The sequence below is a fragment of the Salvelinus alpinus genome, chromosome 2, assembly GCF_045679555.1.
Source record: "Salvelinus alpinus chromosome 2, SLU_Salpinus.1, whole genome shotgun sequence".
Taxonomy (NCBI): domain Eukaryota; kingdom Metazoa; phylum Chordata; class Actinopteri; order Salmoniformes; family Salmonidae; genus Salvelinus; species Salvelinus alpinus.
This window is the reverse complement of record NC_092087.1, coordinates 86727652-86742238: the sequence shown is the minus strand read 5'-3', so window position 1 is coordinate 86742238 and position 14587 is coordinate 86727652. Positions and strand designations below refer to the sequence as shown.

The 14587-nt window shown below is 45.5% G+C and overlaps 1 pseudogene; it reads right to left on the bottom strand.

The window, feature by feature from the left end:
- Nucleotides 1–1496: 1496 nt before the first annotated feature.
- On the bottom strand, nt 1497–13916 carry LOC139541437 (piggyBac transposable element-derived protein 4-like; annotated as a pseudogene).
- Between the last annotated feature and the right edge of the window lie 671 nt (nt 13917–14587).

The following is a 14587-nucleotide window of genomic DNA, read 5'->3' as shown; positions in this document are numbered from 1 at the left end:
GGTCACTACTTCACAGGAGAGCCATTTGAACGTAAACTTTTTTTTAAATCAAAATGCATTTTTTGGCAAAAATGCCTTCTGGAACATGTGAACTTTCATGTGCCTTAATAACAAACTTGTATTCCATCTGTAAATACAAATACAATTGTTAAATTACGAGCCCAGTTGGTTTAACCAGAGAAAAAGTCAGCAACCTTCCCGCTAGCCATGATTGGCTAAGATAATGAGTGGGATGGACATGCCGAAAGATGAGTTCGAATTGGTCTGCCATAAGCAGACATCTGTCTATTTGAGCTGGTCAATAAATCTAGGTAATCCTGTCTAACGCGGCTTTTATTTTTTTAAATTGCGTAGTAAAACTACATAAACCTAGTGTCAAGTTAAAGTGTAATATTAGCTAGCTAACACTAGATGGCTGGCTCTCTAGCTAACGTTATGTGTATGCTCTTCACTTTCTGGAGGACCGAGTTTTGAAATCAGTGGAATTCTAGTATGATAGCTAAGGAGATGGAGAAAACACCTGTCTCCGGATTACAGTTTCAAACTACGGGCAACCAAATCATCAGGAGACGCGTCCAACCATGATGTATAAGGGTAAGAGATTCTAGCTAGCTACATTTTCAGATATTACACGTTTCTAATTTTGACATAAAGTCTTTTCATTTCAAGTTGAAGTGTACTGTTAGCTAGCTAACTAATGTTAGCTGGCTGGCTCGCTAACTAACGTTACGTGTATGATCTTAATTCATATCTCAGAGCCACTAGTTTTAGCCTAAAATTAGCTAGTTAACATTGAACCTGGTTGGTTAGCGACCTGCAGATTCATGCTGGGTAGTAAAGTCATGAGTTGGGATTATGGTTAATTGTTTACCTAGGTAGCTAGCTACATGTCATAACAAAATAGTCTCTGAGTGTGCCAGAGCGCGGAATAACTGATGGATTTATGAACGCTCAACACCCTTTGAATATGGCCGGTGTCAGTAAACGTCAGCAAAAAGCGTAATTAAATTGTTGCAAGCAGCACAGTTACAGTCACCAACGCTCTGGATAACATGAAAACAGCCTAACCAGCTCTGCTAGGGACAGTAAAATGGTCAGAGGGGTGTTCTCTCATTATGTGTCTGGAAGTAGCTAACAAGCTAGCTAATGTTAGCCAGTTAGCTTGGGTGCTTGCCTGCCGTTGTGAGGTCAGAACGTTCGGATCAACCCTACTCATCGGCCAGAGCGTCCAGTGTGCGCTCTGAACATGAAACGCTCTGAATTTATGAATGGACAATAGGACAGCACAGTTGCAGTCACCAACAGATAACATAACAGGCTAACCAGCTCTGCTAGGGCGAGTAATGTTCAGTGAGCTGTTCTCTTTCACTTAGATGTCTGAAAGTAGCTAGCAAGTTAGTACAGAACGCTTGGAACAACCCTTAAAGAGATGGGTGGGGCAAAAGCTGAACCCTCCCGTCGTCCTCGTATTGTGTCTAGTCCCCGCGTCCTCCGGGTCACCCTGTCCCATCCTGGCTAAAGGCCCAATGTGCGCAAGAGTGACAGTATGCGTGTGAACAGCCTTTGCAGATGTATTTCTTACACCGGCAGCACACCGTGTGTGTCTTGGAGTCCTTCTTGGGTGGGCAGAGCTGACACCTTTTCCTCTTACTTGCCCCGGTGGCCGGGGCAGCGAGCGGGGCAGCGGCCGTGCCAGCGGCGGGCTCCTCGCGCTGTTGATCACGAGCCGCGGTAGCACTCTGTAGGACTTTGACAAGTGCTGACGCCGCTTCGGTGCGGGGGAGATGCTGCCTTCTTTGGATCAGCGGCTCCACAAGTGCCTTTCCCAGCTGCTCGAGGAACACCCTGCACTTGTTCCGCTTGTGAGGCATCCAGTCAGGCTTGATCTCTCGCCATATGACAAAGGCGTTGTAGGAGGACACGTCGAGGATGTTGTGGAAGACGACCAGGTGCCAGCGGGCAGTCATCCGTCTGCAGCTGTAGGTGCCGACCACCTTGTCTAGGTTGTCCACGCCGCCCTTGTTGCAGTTGTAGTCTAGGATGAGGGCCGGCTTCCTGTCGCGGCGATCGCTAATGTCGCCCTCTTTGTGCAGCGTCCTCAAAAGTAGCACGTTCTTTTTTTCTTTGCCAGGTAGGACACTAGAGTGGCGGTGGGCGTGAAGGAAAACCTGGAGGACAGGACCTGTCTGCCCTTGGACTCGAGCAGCGCGGGCGGGAGCTCGGCCTTGTTCTTTCTCACCGTGCCCACCATGGTGAGGTTCCTCTCGAGGAGCCGCTGTCCCAGTTCGTAGGAGGTGAAGAAGTTGTCACAGGTGACGTTGCGACTGCTCAGTCCCGTTGTCAGATCGAGGATGACGCGCATCCCCTGGTTCTTCTCGGGGCCTCCGCTGGCTGCCTTGCCGGTGTACACTTGCATCTTCCAAGCGTAGCTGGACTTGGCGTCGCAGGCCACCCACGACTTGATGCCGTATTTCGCCGGCTTGCTGGGGATGTACTGACGGAAAGGACAGCGACCTTTTGGAAAGGGGAGAAGAGATTATCCTCGTTACTGTCTCATTGGGGCCAACGGCTTTTTGTGTTACACACGCTGCTACTGCTGCTAGTGCTGCCACAGCCGCTGCTACAGCCACTACAGCTACTACCTCTCTATAGACACACACACACACGCACGTACACACACACACACACACCCACCCACCCAAACACACACACACACGCGCACACACGCACACAAGCACATGCACAGCACCTCTGAACGGGACCAGTTGCTAGTCCACCGTCACGTCAGGCCCCGGGTTGTAGAGGGCCGGCAGCCGCGCCTCCCACAGGTCCCAGACCTTTCTGATGGCTGTGAGTTTGTCCGTGGCGAGTCTGGCGGGTCTCGACTGGCGGTCGTCGAATCGCAGCAGCCTCGAGTACCTGTGAAAGACCTTGAGCGGCATGGTGGCTTGGAACACGGTCCTGCCGCTCTCGGCGTCCCACAGGCTGGCCGCGGCCTCGCCTCGGGACTTGTAGACGCCCGCTAGGATCAGCAGCCCTATGTAGGCGCGCAGGTCCGCGGCGTCCATGGGTCGCCAGCCGTCGTCGTATTTTCTGGCCCCGTGCAGGTTCGTCATTTCCACAATTATCCTTTCTATCGCCGGTGTGACAAAAAGGTGGAAGGTGGACGCAATGTCGTGCCCCTGGGACGCGGCATAGGCCGTGGGGCCCGGAGTCTCGTCCGGCCCGGCGTGGCAGATCGCGCGGGCCCTGCGGTGGCGGCGGAGGCGGCCGTAGGCCACGGGGGACCATTCGATTTTGCCGTTTTTCGACAGCAACGGCGTCTCCCTTTGGTCCGGAGCCGAGGAGATCTCTTCCTCGCGTTGGTCCTCGTGCTCGTCCTCGGGGGCTTCCTCGGGCTCTTCCTCAGAAGAGGGAGGAGAAGCCTCGTCGACCTCGCGGCGCTCGGGGTTGTATTCCTCCCCGTCTTCGTCTTCCGAAACCTCTTCCTCCTCCTCCTCGGAATCTGAGTTGTCTTCTCGGTCCACGCTGGACAATATCTGTTCTAGAACCTGCGCGGCCGTGAAACGCACGGACATGGCCGCTCGGCTCCTCTGATCGGGTCCACTGAGCGGCGGGGAAGAGCACACTTGGCACGGGTGTGGTGCCGGTCACTTTGTGTGTGTGTGTGTGTGTGCCGCTGACAATATTAGTATCCTCTCTACGGCCGGCCGGCCGGCCGGCTTACGCGGGACACCAAGACCTGAAAATGCATGAGGCTCGCTTGCGCGCATGTGTGTAGCCGTGTGGTAGTTGACCCACCCCACCCGAGCCACAATAACACTTGGCTGCTCTCTCTAGCACACAGCAGAGCATGTCTGGACCTGTGTAGTGGCTGGCTGGGTCGCTCTGACCCACCGAGCACAGAGCACAACAATAACACTTGGCTGCTCTCTAGCACACAGCGGAGCATGTCTGGACCTGTGTAGTGGCTGGCTGGGTCGCTCTGACCCCCGCGCACAGAGCACAGAGCACAGAGCACAGAGCACAGAGCACAGAGCACAGAGCACAGAGCACAGAGCACAGAGCGGGGAGACACACACAACCTCGCCACACTCGCAGACTCTTTACACTCAACGGCATACGCCTCGCCAGTGGCTGGCAGGGTCGCTCTGACCCACGAGCACAGAGCGGGGAGCCCTGGAAACACAGGGCCTGGGTCGCTCTGACCCACGAGCTCACAGCACAGAGCGGGGAGCCCTCCACACACAGGACCTGGGTCACCCTGACCCGAGGACCACGGGAGGGTTAAGAGGGTGTGAACGATGTTGAATGGGTGTAGACAAAGAAGGGGTCTCCAATAGTAGTACCAAAACATTCAAAGACCAAAGTTGATCAACTTTCAAAGCAAAATTACTTTCCCATTGTTCCTTAACTGTACTGTATGATATACCATTTTGTAGCTTTGAGTCTCTACTTTTATCCAATGTAAAGAACACAATTTCAAATTATGCTACATAAGTCCGATTTGAGCCGGTCGGTCACAAATGTGAATCCCTCGCCCGTTTCCATGACCCCTGGCAAAAACATAGACTGTGTATACAGCAAAGATTTCACCTTTGCCTGTTCCTCTGGCATGGATTCAGCAAACAAATATGGAAACTCCAATGTTCACACCAATTCCATACTTTTAAATCCATGACGGAAAGTGTGAACTTGCACTCTTGGGAAAGGGTTGGGATTCGGGATCTCAGTCTCAGGCATCTTGTTACCAGTTTGTTATTCTGTTATTGATCCAAATGGATGAGTACATGATTGGGACATATGAAGAGAGACAGGAGGCTGCAGTAATGTTGAGATGCCAGTAGGAGGAGCTCTAGTCTAGAACACTGGAACCTTCAGTAGCACTTTGATGCAGATGATGAGGAGGGATGGGTCACATTATGTGAGGAAACACATTAAGAAACCATATAGAACAGTCAACACTTTGTTGTGGATCTGTATTTAAAGAAAAGACTACATTGAAAATGGGCTGCATTTAGCCCCTTTAAAAAATGTAGGCCCACTCCTCAAATGAAGAAATGTAAATAGCTATGTGGTCTTTAGCAGTAGATCCAGTACATCCCTTTCTGACATGCTGTTGATGCATGTGATTGTCTTAAATCCCTGACAAGGCTACTTTCTAAATGTGTCAATCACTAAAATCACACTTCTTCTTTCTATGCACTGCTACGACGGTAAATTGACTCACTGTACAAGATCTTTCCCCTTCACTATGTAAGTTGACGAGATCATTAAATATACACTGCTCAAAAAAATAAAGGGAACACTAAAATAACACATCATAGATCTGAATGAATGAAATATTCTTATTAAATACTTTTTTCTTTACATAGTTGAAAGTGCTGACAACAAAATCACACAAAAATTATCAATGGAAATCAAATTTATCAACCCATGGAGGTCTGGATTAGGAGTCACACTCCAAATTTAAGTGGAAAACCACACTACAGGCTGATCCAACTTTGATGTAATGTCCTTAAAACAAGTCAAAATGAGGCTCAGTAGTGTGTGTGGCCTTCACATGCCTGTATGACCTCCCAACAACGCCTGGGCATGCTCCTGATGAGGTGGCGGATGGTCTCCTGAGGGATCTCCTCCCAGACCTGGACTAAAGCATCCGCCAACTCCTGGACAGTCTGTGGTGCAACGTGGCGTTGGTGGATGGAGCGAGACATGATGTCCCAGATGTGCTCAATTGGATTCAGGTCTGGGGAACGGGAGGTCCATAGCATCAATGCCTTCCTCTTGCAGGAACTGCTGACACACTCCAGCCATATGAGGTCTAGCATTGTCTTGCATTAGGAGGAACCCAGGGCCAACCGCACCAGCATATGGTCTCACAAGGGGTCTGAGGATCTCATCTCGGTACCTAATGGCAGTCAGGCTACCTCTGGCGAGCACATGGAGGGCTGTGCGGCCCCCCAAAGAAATACCACCCCACACCATGACTGACCCACCGCCAAACCGGTCATGCTGGAGGATGTTGCAGGCAGCAGAACGTTCTCCACGGCGTCTCCAGACTCTGTCACGTCTGTCACATGTGCTCAGTGTGAACCTGCTTTCATCTGTGAAGAGCACAGGGCGCCAGTGGCGAATTTGCCTATCTTGGTGTTCTCTGGCAAATGCCAAACGTCCTGCACGGTGTTGGGCTGTAAGCACAACCCCCACCTGTGGACGTCGGGCCCTCATACCACCCTCATGGAGTCTGTTTCTGACCATTTGAGCAGACACATGCACATTTGTGGCCTGCTGGAGGTCATTTTGCAGGGCTCTGGCAGTGCTCCTCCTGCTCCTCCTTGCACAAAGGCGGAGGTAGCGGTCCTGCTGCTGGGTTGTTGCCCTCCTACGGCCTCCTCCACGCCTCCTGATGTACTGGCCTGTCTCCTGGTAGCGCCTCCATGCTCTAGACACTACGCTGACAGACACAGCAAACCTTCTTGCCACAGCTCGCATTGATGTGCCATCCTGGATGAGCTGCACTACCTGAGCCACTTGTGTGGGTTGTAGACTCCGTCTCATGCTACCACTAGAGTGAAAGCACCGCCAGCATTCAAAAGTGACCAAAACATCAGCCAGGAAGCATAGGAACTGAGAAGTGGTCTGTGATCACCACCTGCAGAACCACTCCTTTATTGGGGGTGTCTTGCTAATTGCCTATAATTTCCACCTGTTGTCTATTCCATTTGCACAACAGCATGTGAAATGTATTGTCAATCAGTGTTGCTTCCTAAGTGGACAGTTTGATTTCACAGAAGTGTGATTGACTTGGAGTTACATTGTGTTGTTTAAGTGTTCCCTTTATTTTTTTGAGCAGTGTATATATATATATACATATATATATATATATATATATATATATGTGTGTACTGTATCATTTTACTTTTACTTACATTTTTGACCTATAGTTTTGGTTTTGACATCAGGGCCGGTATTCATTAAGTGTCTCAGAGTAGGAGTGCTGATGTAGGATCAGGTCCTACCGGTCCATATAATGATGATCTAAAAGTCTAAACTGATCCTAGATCAGCTCTCCTACTCTGAGACACTTTGTGAATATGGACCCTGGACTGTTTTAATGTATCAGGTGGAGTTATTCACCAGCTATAGAGTGAGTTGTTGTTTATGTTTCTAAGACTGCAGGGTGGGAGATGCAACAATGGCCTTGAGAACAGCAGGAAGTGTGTTGGTGGTCTTTCTCTGGTCTGTGGCAGGTATGGTCTCATTCATAATGTTTTAGTAATGTAATAATGTTATTCTGGTGTGTTCAGTGACATCGTCTGTTAGGGGCTTCTGCTTTTCTGGAATAGTTGTTTTCTACACCTCACTGAGTAACACTTAGGCCCTTTCTGTGGTTTCCATTCACACTCAGCAAGTAGAGTACGGCAACAAGGTATGGACAAATGCTCTTACTGTGAGGAAATGGGTCTGTAATGTATAATCACTATAATGTGTGATTGTGTTGCAGTGTTACTGGGTCAGGATGTTACGTACATCACTCAGAGTATCTGTGTCTTGAAGGGGTCAACAGTGGAGCTGTCTTGCTCTTACACATATCCCAGTGGTACAGTCACAACAACCTTCTGGTTCACTAAACATGATGCTGAGGGGAATCCTGTGACTCTGAGTGATGAACCAGACTACACTGGTCATGTGATGTACTGTAGCAACAAGAAGAATGGTCACACCCTGACGATCAGAGATCTGAGAGAGTGTGACTCAGCTACTTACAAGTTTAGATTTATAACAGATCAGACCGTAAGGAAATATAGTGGTGATCCTGGAGTCACTGTGACTGTCACAGGTACAGTTACATTCAATATAGTTAAACTGTTGAATTCCATTTAGTTCAGGAAAATTGTCTTGGTTTGTATTTACATCTGTATAACATAGGATTTCTTCCATCTCTGTATTAGAGTGATAACTAAGTGATAAAGGGATTTACAGTGATATAGTTTTTTAGTCACACTTTATTTGGATAGTCTGGATAGATGCTCTACAGATGGTCATGATATCAACAAACTTCCTGTTGATAAGTTACTGCTTTTTTTGGGGCTTTCTACTATTTTCACTGTTACCTTGACACAGCTCTCTGTCCACAGAGTGTCCATCCTGACCCTAACTGGGACACACACACCACTGAAAATGAGGACCAGACACTCTGGCAGTAAGTATGTTATAACATATTCATTAACCTTTCAGTGATACCCATCCCGGATCCGGGAGCATCCTCATCAAAAAAGCTGACTAGCATAGCCTAGCCTAACGGGACAGGGATATCATATAATATAATTTCATGAAATCACAAGTCCAATACAGCAAATGAAAGATAAACATCTTGTGAATCCAGCCATCATTTCCGATTTTTAAAATGTTTCACAGCGAAAACACAATATGTATTTATATTAGCTAACCACAATAGCCAAACACACAACGGCATGTTTTCACCATGTTTCCACCGCATAGGTAGCTTTCACAAAACCCCAAAATAGAGATAAAATTATTCACTAACCTTGAACAACTTCATCAGATGACAGTCTTATAACATCATGTTATACAATACATTTATGTTTTGTTCGAAAATGTGCATATTTGAGGTATATATCGTAGTTTTACATTGCAGCCACCATCACAAATAGCACCAAAGCAGCCAGAATAATTACAGATTGCAACGTGAAATACCTAAATACTCATCATAAAACATTTATGAAAAATACATGGTGTACAGCAAATTAAAGATAAACATCTTGTGAATCCAGCCAATATTTCCGATTTTTTAAGTGTTTTACAGCGAAAACACAATATAGAATTATATTAGCTTACCACAATAGCCAAACACACAAAGCTATTTATTCACCGCCAACATAGCTTTCACAAAAAACAGCAATAGAGATAAAATGCATCACTAACCTTTGGACAACTTCATCAGATGACAGTCTTATAACATCATGTTATACAATACATTCATGTTTTGTTCGAAAATGTGCATATTTAGAGCTGCAAATCATGGTTATACATTGTGAATACGTAGCAACAATTCACCAAAATGTCCGGAGATATTTTGGACAGTCACCTAATCTACCAAAGAACTCATCATAAACTTTACATAAAAATACTTGTTGTATGGCAAATGAAAGATGCACTGGTTCTTAATGCAACCGCTGTGTTAGATTTTTCAAAATAACTTTACTACAACATACAGCATGCATTATTGTGAGACAGCGCTCACCTATTCTCCGCCGTGTTGGAGCCAACATATTACACAGAAATACGAAATAACATCATAAATATTCTCTTACTTTTGCTGATCTTCCATCAGAATGTGGTGCAAGGAGTCCTATTTCCAGAATAAATCATTGTTTGGTTTTAGAATGTCCATTTCTTCTGTCGAATTAGCAACTTTGGCTAGCCATGTGGAGCTCACGTGTCCAAGAAATGTTTGCGCCTGGAACGAAAAATTCCAAAAGTCCCAATAAACGTTGAACAAACTGGTCAAACTCGGTTGAAAAATCCTACTTTATGATGTTCTTCTCATAGGTATCCAATAAAATCAGAGCCGGAGCAATTTGTAGTGTATACCGAACGCTTTTCAGAAGACAATGTGAGGTTCCCCGGCGCGCAGATGAAAACTGACAAAAGGGCGGACCTGTCACTCCAAAAGCTCTTATTCGGCCTCACATCAAGCTACACACCCCATTCAACCTTCTACTGCCTGTTGACATCTAGTGGAAGGCGTATGAAGTGCATACAGATCCATAAATAAAAGCCAGTTGAATAGGCAGGCCCTGACACAGAGCCTCATTTTCAGAATTTTCACTTCCTGTATGGAAGTTTGCTGCCAAATGAGTTCTGTTTTACTCACAGATATAATTCAAACAGTTTTAGAAACTTCAGAGTGTTTTCTATCCAATAGTAATAATAATATGCATATTGTATGATCTAGAACAGAGTATGAGGCCGTTTAATTTGGGCACGATTTTTTCCAAAGTGAAAACAGCGCCCCCCTATTAAGAAGATTTAATGTGTTTATTTTGTATGTAGTTTTTGTGTTTGTTTGTGTGAGTGGGTAAGTGGGTGAGTGAGAGAAAGACAGAGACAGAGGAGAGAGATGAACACAGAAAGTAGAAGTGAGAGAGAATGCTATAGAGCAGTGTGTAAAGTGCTCATACTGTGTTTCCTGTGTCGCTGTCTCTCTCAGAGTGTGAGGGACTCGCCCAGTGACACGTTCACAGCTCTTCAGAGAGACTCTCAGCCCTCCGTGTATCAGACCATTCAGGGGAGAAAACCACCACAGAACCTGAACTGATAGAACCACCACAGAACCTGGAGAGAAGAGAACCACAACAGAACCTGGACTGATAGAACCACCACAGAACCTGGACTGAAGAGAACCACCACAGAACCTAGACTGAAGACAACCACCACAGAATGTGGACTGATAGAACCATCACAGAACCTGGACTGATAGAACCACCACAGAACCTGGACTGATAGAACCACCACAGAACCTGGACTGATAGAACCACCACAGAACCTGGAGGGAAGAGAACCACCACAGAACCTGGAGGGAAGAGAACCACCACAGAACCTGGACTCGCACATAATTTCGAAATCAATCAAACGTTTTAAAAAATGTGTTGTGAAGCTCACCAAAGTCACTTACAGATGATTTGAACATGATGTGAGAATGTTAACATGTGAAATCTTAATATCAGTCCCGTGACTTGAATGGGATTTTTGTAAATGTGAGAGTGTTAGACATTGCAGCCGACTTTATAGGCGAGTCGAGATCTACAAATCACCTTGCATGATGAATAACTACTCAATATTATTTATAGATCATTCAGTCAGTCACAATTTACCCATCATACATCACAGTTTTGATGCTCTCGAACACTGTCTGTGTGACTGCGGAAGGAAGCCCTCTGCATCAGCTTCTTGGTCCCTGACATAGAGTTGGGTAGAGGGTACATTTTTGCACCTTTGTCATGATGTCTTCTGTGACAGAATGAGCAGCGCCATTGAGGGCTATTTCCATTTTAAAGTAGTTAATGTCTTCTTCTTCAACTTCCATAAGTTTAATAGCAGTTGGTTTACCAACTGAAATGGTGTATTCAATGGCTTTAGTCATGCCAAAAAAGGCTTTGAAGCAAGAACGCCCTCTATTCAACTCTATTGTCCCTGACTGCTTCAAAGTTGTCAACCACAGACTTCAAACCTCACACTCAGTGTCTATTTACATAGACTTCCAGTAAGTTAACTTACAACACATGTCCCCTTCACTCTGTAAGTATGCTTGACGATATCTTAAAATATGTTTATTTTATAATTTGTTTGTATCCATGAACTTCTGTATCCTGTTATGTGCATGGTGATGCTATTGTAATGTATGTTGTTTTGTTTTTCTGTTATTTACAGTATACTCTGTAGATGTATTTCTGCGTAGTAATCTGATACAGTATTGTACATGGGGTTTCACATATAATACTTTTGCATGGTATTTTAAGGACTCTGAAAGCAATAGATTGTTGTGGAGACTTGTTTGAAAATGGCCTAAAGTAAGAGTTAAAGTGGATGAGTGGATGCTTCGTAAGAGCTTTAGGGGTAGTACTAATATGAGATACAGTGATGGTGGGTTGTGTTTAGGAGTAGTATTAACATGAGACACAGTGATGGTGGGTTGTGTTTAGGAGTAGTATTAACATGAGACACAGTGATGGTGGGTTGTGTTTAGGAGTAGTATTAACATGAGACACAGTGATGGTGGGTTGTGTTGAGGAGTAGTATTAACACGAGACACAGTGACAGTGGATTGAAATGCTAACTAACGTGTCCTTTCCAACAATGCAGAGTTAAAGTAAAAAATAGGGTGCATTCGGGAAGTATTCAGACCCCTAGGCTTTTTCCACATTTTGTTACGTTACAGCCTTATTCTAAAATTGATTAAATTATTTTTTTCCCCCTCATCAATCTACACACAATACCCCATAATGATAAAAGCAAAACATTTTTTTCGAAATTTTTGCAAATTTATAAAAAATGTTAAACTGAAATATCACATTTACATACTTAAGACCTTTTACTCAGTACTTGGTTGAAGCACCTTGTCAGTGATAACAGCCTTGAGTCTTCTTGGGTATGATGCAACAAGCTTGGCAAACTTGTATTTGGGGAGTTTCTCTAATTCTTCTCTGCAGATCCTATCAAGCTCTGTCAGGTTGGATGGGGTGCGTCGCTGCACAGCTATTTTCAGGTCTCTCCAGAGATGTTCCATCAGGTTTGTCCTGCCTCTGGATGGGCCACTAAAGGACATTCAGAGACTTGTCCCGAAGCCACTCCTGCGTTGTCTTGACTATGTGCCTAGTGTCGTTGTCTTGTTGGAAGGTCCTGAGTGCTCTGGAGCAGGTTTTTATCACGGATCTCTCTGTACTTTGCTCCGTTCATCTTTCCCTCGATCCTGACTAGTATACCAGTCCTGCAGCTGAAAAACATCCCCACAGCATTATGCTGCCAACACCATGCTTCATCGTAGGGATGTGCCAGGTTACTTCCAGACGTGACACTTGGCTATTCAGGCCAAATAGTTCCATCTTGGTTTCATCAGACCAGAGAATCTCATTTAGGTGCCTTTAGTCAAAGTTCAAGCTGGCTGTCATGTGCCTTTTACTGAGGAGTGGCTTCCATCTGGCCACTCTACCATAAAGGCCTGATTGGTGGAGTGCTGCAGAGATGGTTGTCCTTCTGGAAGGTTCTCCCATCTCCACAGAGGAACACTGGAGCTCTGTAGGAGTGACCATCGGGTTCTTGGTCACCTACCTGACCAAGGCCCTTCTCCCCCGATTGCTCCGTTCTTCCATTTAGGAATTATGGAGGCCACTGTGTTCTTGGGGACCTTCAATAGTGCAGACATTTTTTGGTACCCTTCCCGAGTTCTTTGCTTAAACCCAATCCTGTCTCGGAGCTCTACGGATAATTTCTTCGACGTCATGGCTTGGTTTTTGCTCTGACATGCACTGTCAACTGTGGGACCTTATATAGACAAGTGTGTGCCTTTCCAAATCATGTCCAATCAATTGAATTTACCACAGGTGGACTCCAATCACATTTGAAGGATGATGAATGGAAAAAGGATGCACCTGAGCTCAATTTCGAATCTCAAAACAAAGGTTATGAATACTTATGTAAATTCAAAAAACAGTTTTTGCTTTGTCTTTATGGGGTATCGTGTGTAGAATGATGAGGGAAATTGTTTATTTATTCCATTTTAGAATAAGGCTGTAACTTAACAAAATGTCGAAAAAACTAAAGGGGTCTGAATACTTACACTGTATAAATGTTTTGGGGGAAATAGTGACACAAGGAATAAATACAGAGTGAATAACGAATATCAATAACGAGTAAAAATAACATGTCTGTTTCACAGTACCGGGTCGATGTGCAGGGGTATGAGGTAATTGAGGTGTTTATGTACATACATATAAGGTGAAAGGGGGATACCTAGTCAGTTGCACAACTGAATGCATTCAACTGAAATGTGACTTCTACATTTAACCACTCTGAATCAGAGAGGTGTGTGGGGCTGTATTAATGTACGTAATCGATGCCCTGGGGCAGTTGTTGTTGGGGGTTAACTCCCTTGCTCAAGGGCAGAACTGCAGAATTTAGTACTTTTGCCAGTTCAGGAAGTCAAAACAGCAACCTTTACTGGCCCAGCGCTCTTAACCGCTAGGCTACCTGCTGCCCAATAGGTAGGGGTAAAGTTACTAGGCATCAGGATAGATAATAGACTAAGCGAGCATAGATGTAATTTACTGTAGCTCGTCTGGTGGACTTGTGTCACTGGGCAGCTCACGGCTGGATTTCCCTTTGTAATCCATGATAGTTTGCAAGCCCTGCCACGTCCTTCTCGCTTCAGAGCCAGCATAGTAGGATTCGGCCTTAGTCCTGTATTGACGCTTTGCCGTTTTTTTTGCTCATTGGAGGTCGTAGCAGAATTTGTTTTTAAGCGCCCGGATTAGTGTCCCGTTCCTTGAAAGCGGAAGCTCTAGCCTTTAGCTCTGTGCAGATGTTGCCTGTAATCCATGGCTTCTGGTTGGGGTACGGCGATGCACTTATTAATGAAGCGGTGAATGACGTGGTCAATTCCTCAATGTTATTGGATGAATCCCGGAACATATTCCAGTCTGTGCTAGTGAAACAGTCCTGTAGCTGAGCATCCACTTGATCGGACCACTTCTGTATTGAGCACGTCTCTGGTACGTCCTGTTTGAGTTTTTGCTTGTAGGCAGGAAGCAGGAGGATAAAGATATGGTCTGATTTGCCAAAAGGAGGTGTCAGAGTCGTGTGTACAGGTGGAAGGGAAGTCAGGCGCAGGAGAGTCAAACGGAGTGTAAAATGGAGTCTTTTAATGACTGTCCAAGTATATGCTCCATAACACTAATAAGAAACGAACAAAAACAAATATGGGTACGAAGACCCGTTGCGCACCTATACACATAAAAAACAACACTAACAAGAAACAATCTCTGACAAAGACATGAGGAGAAAC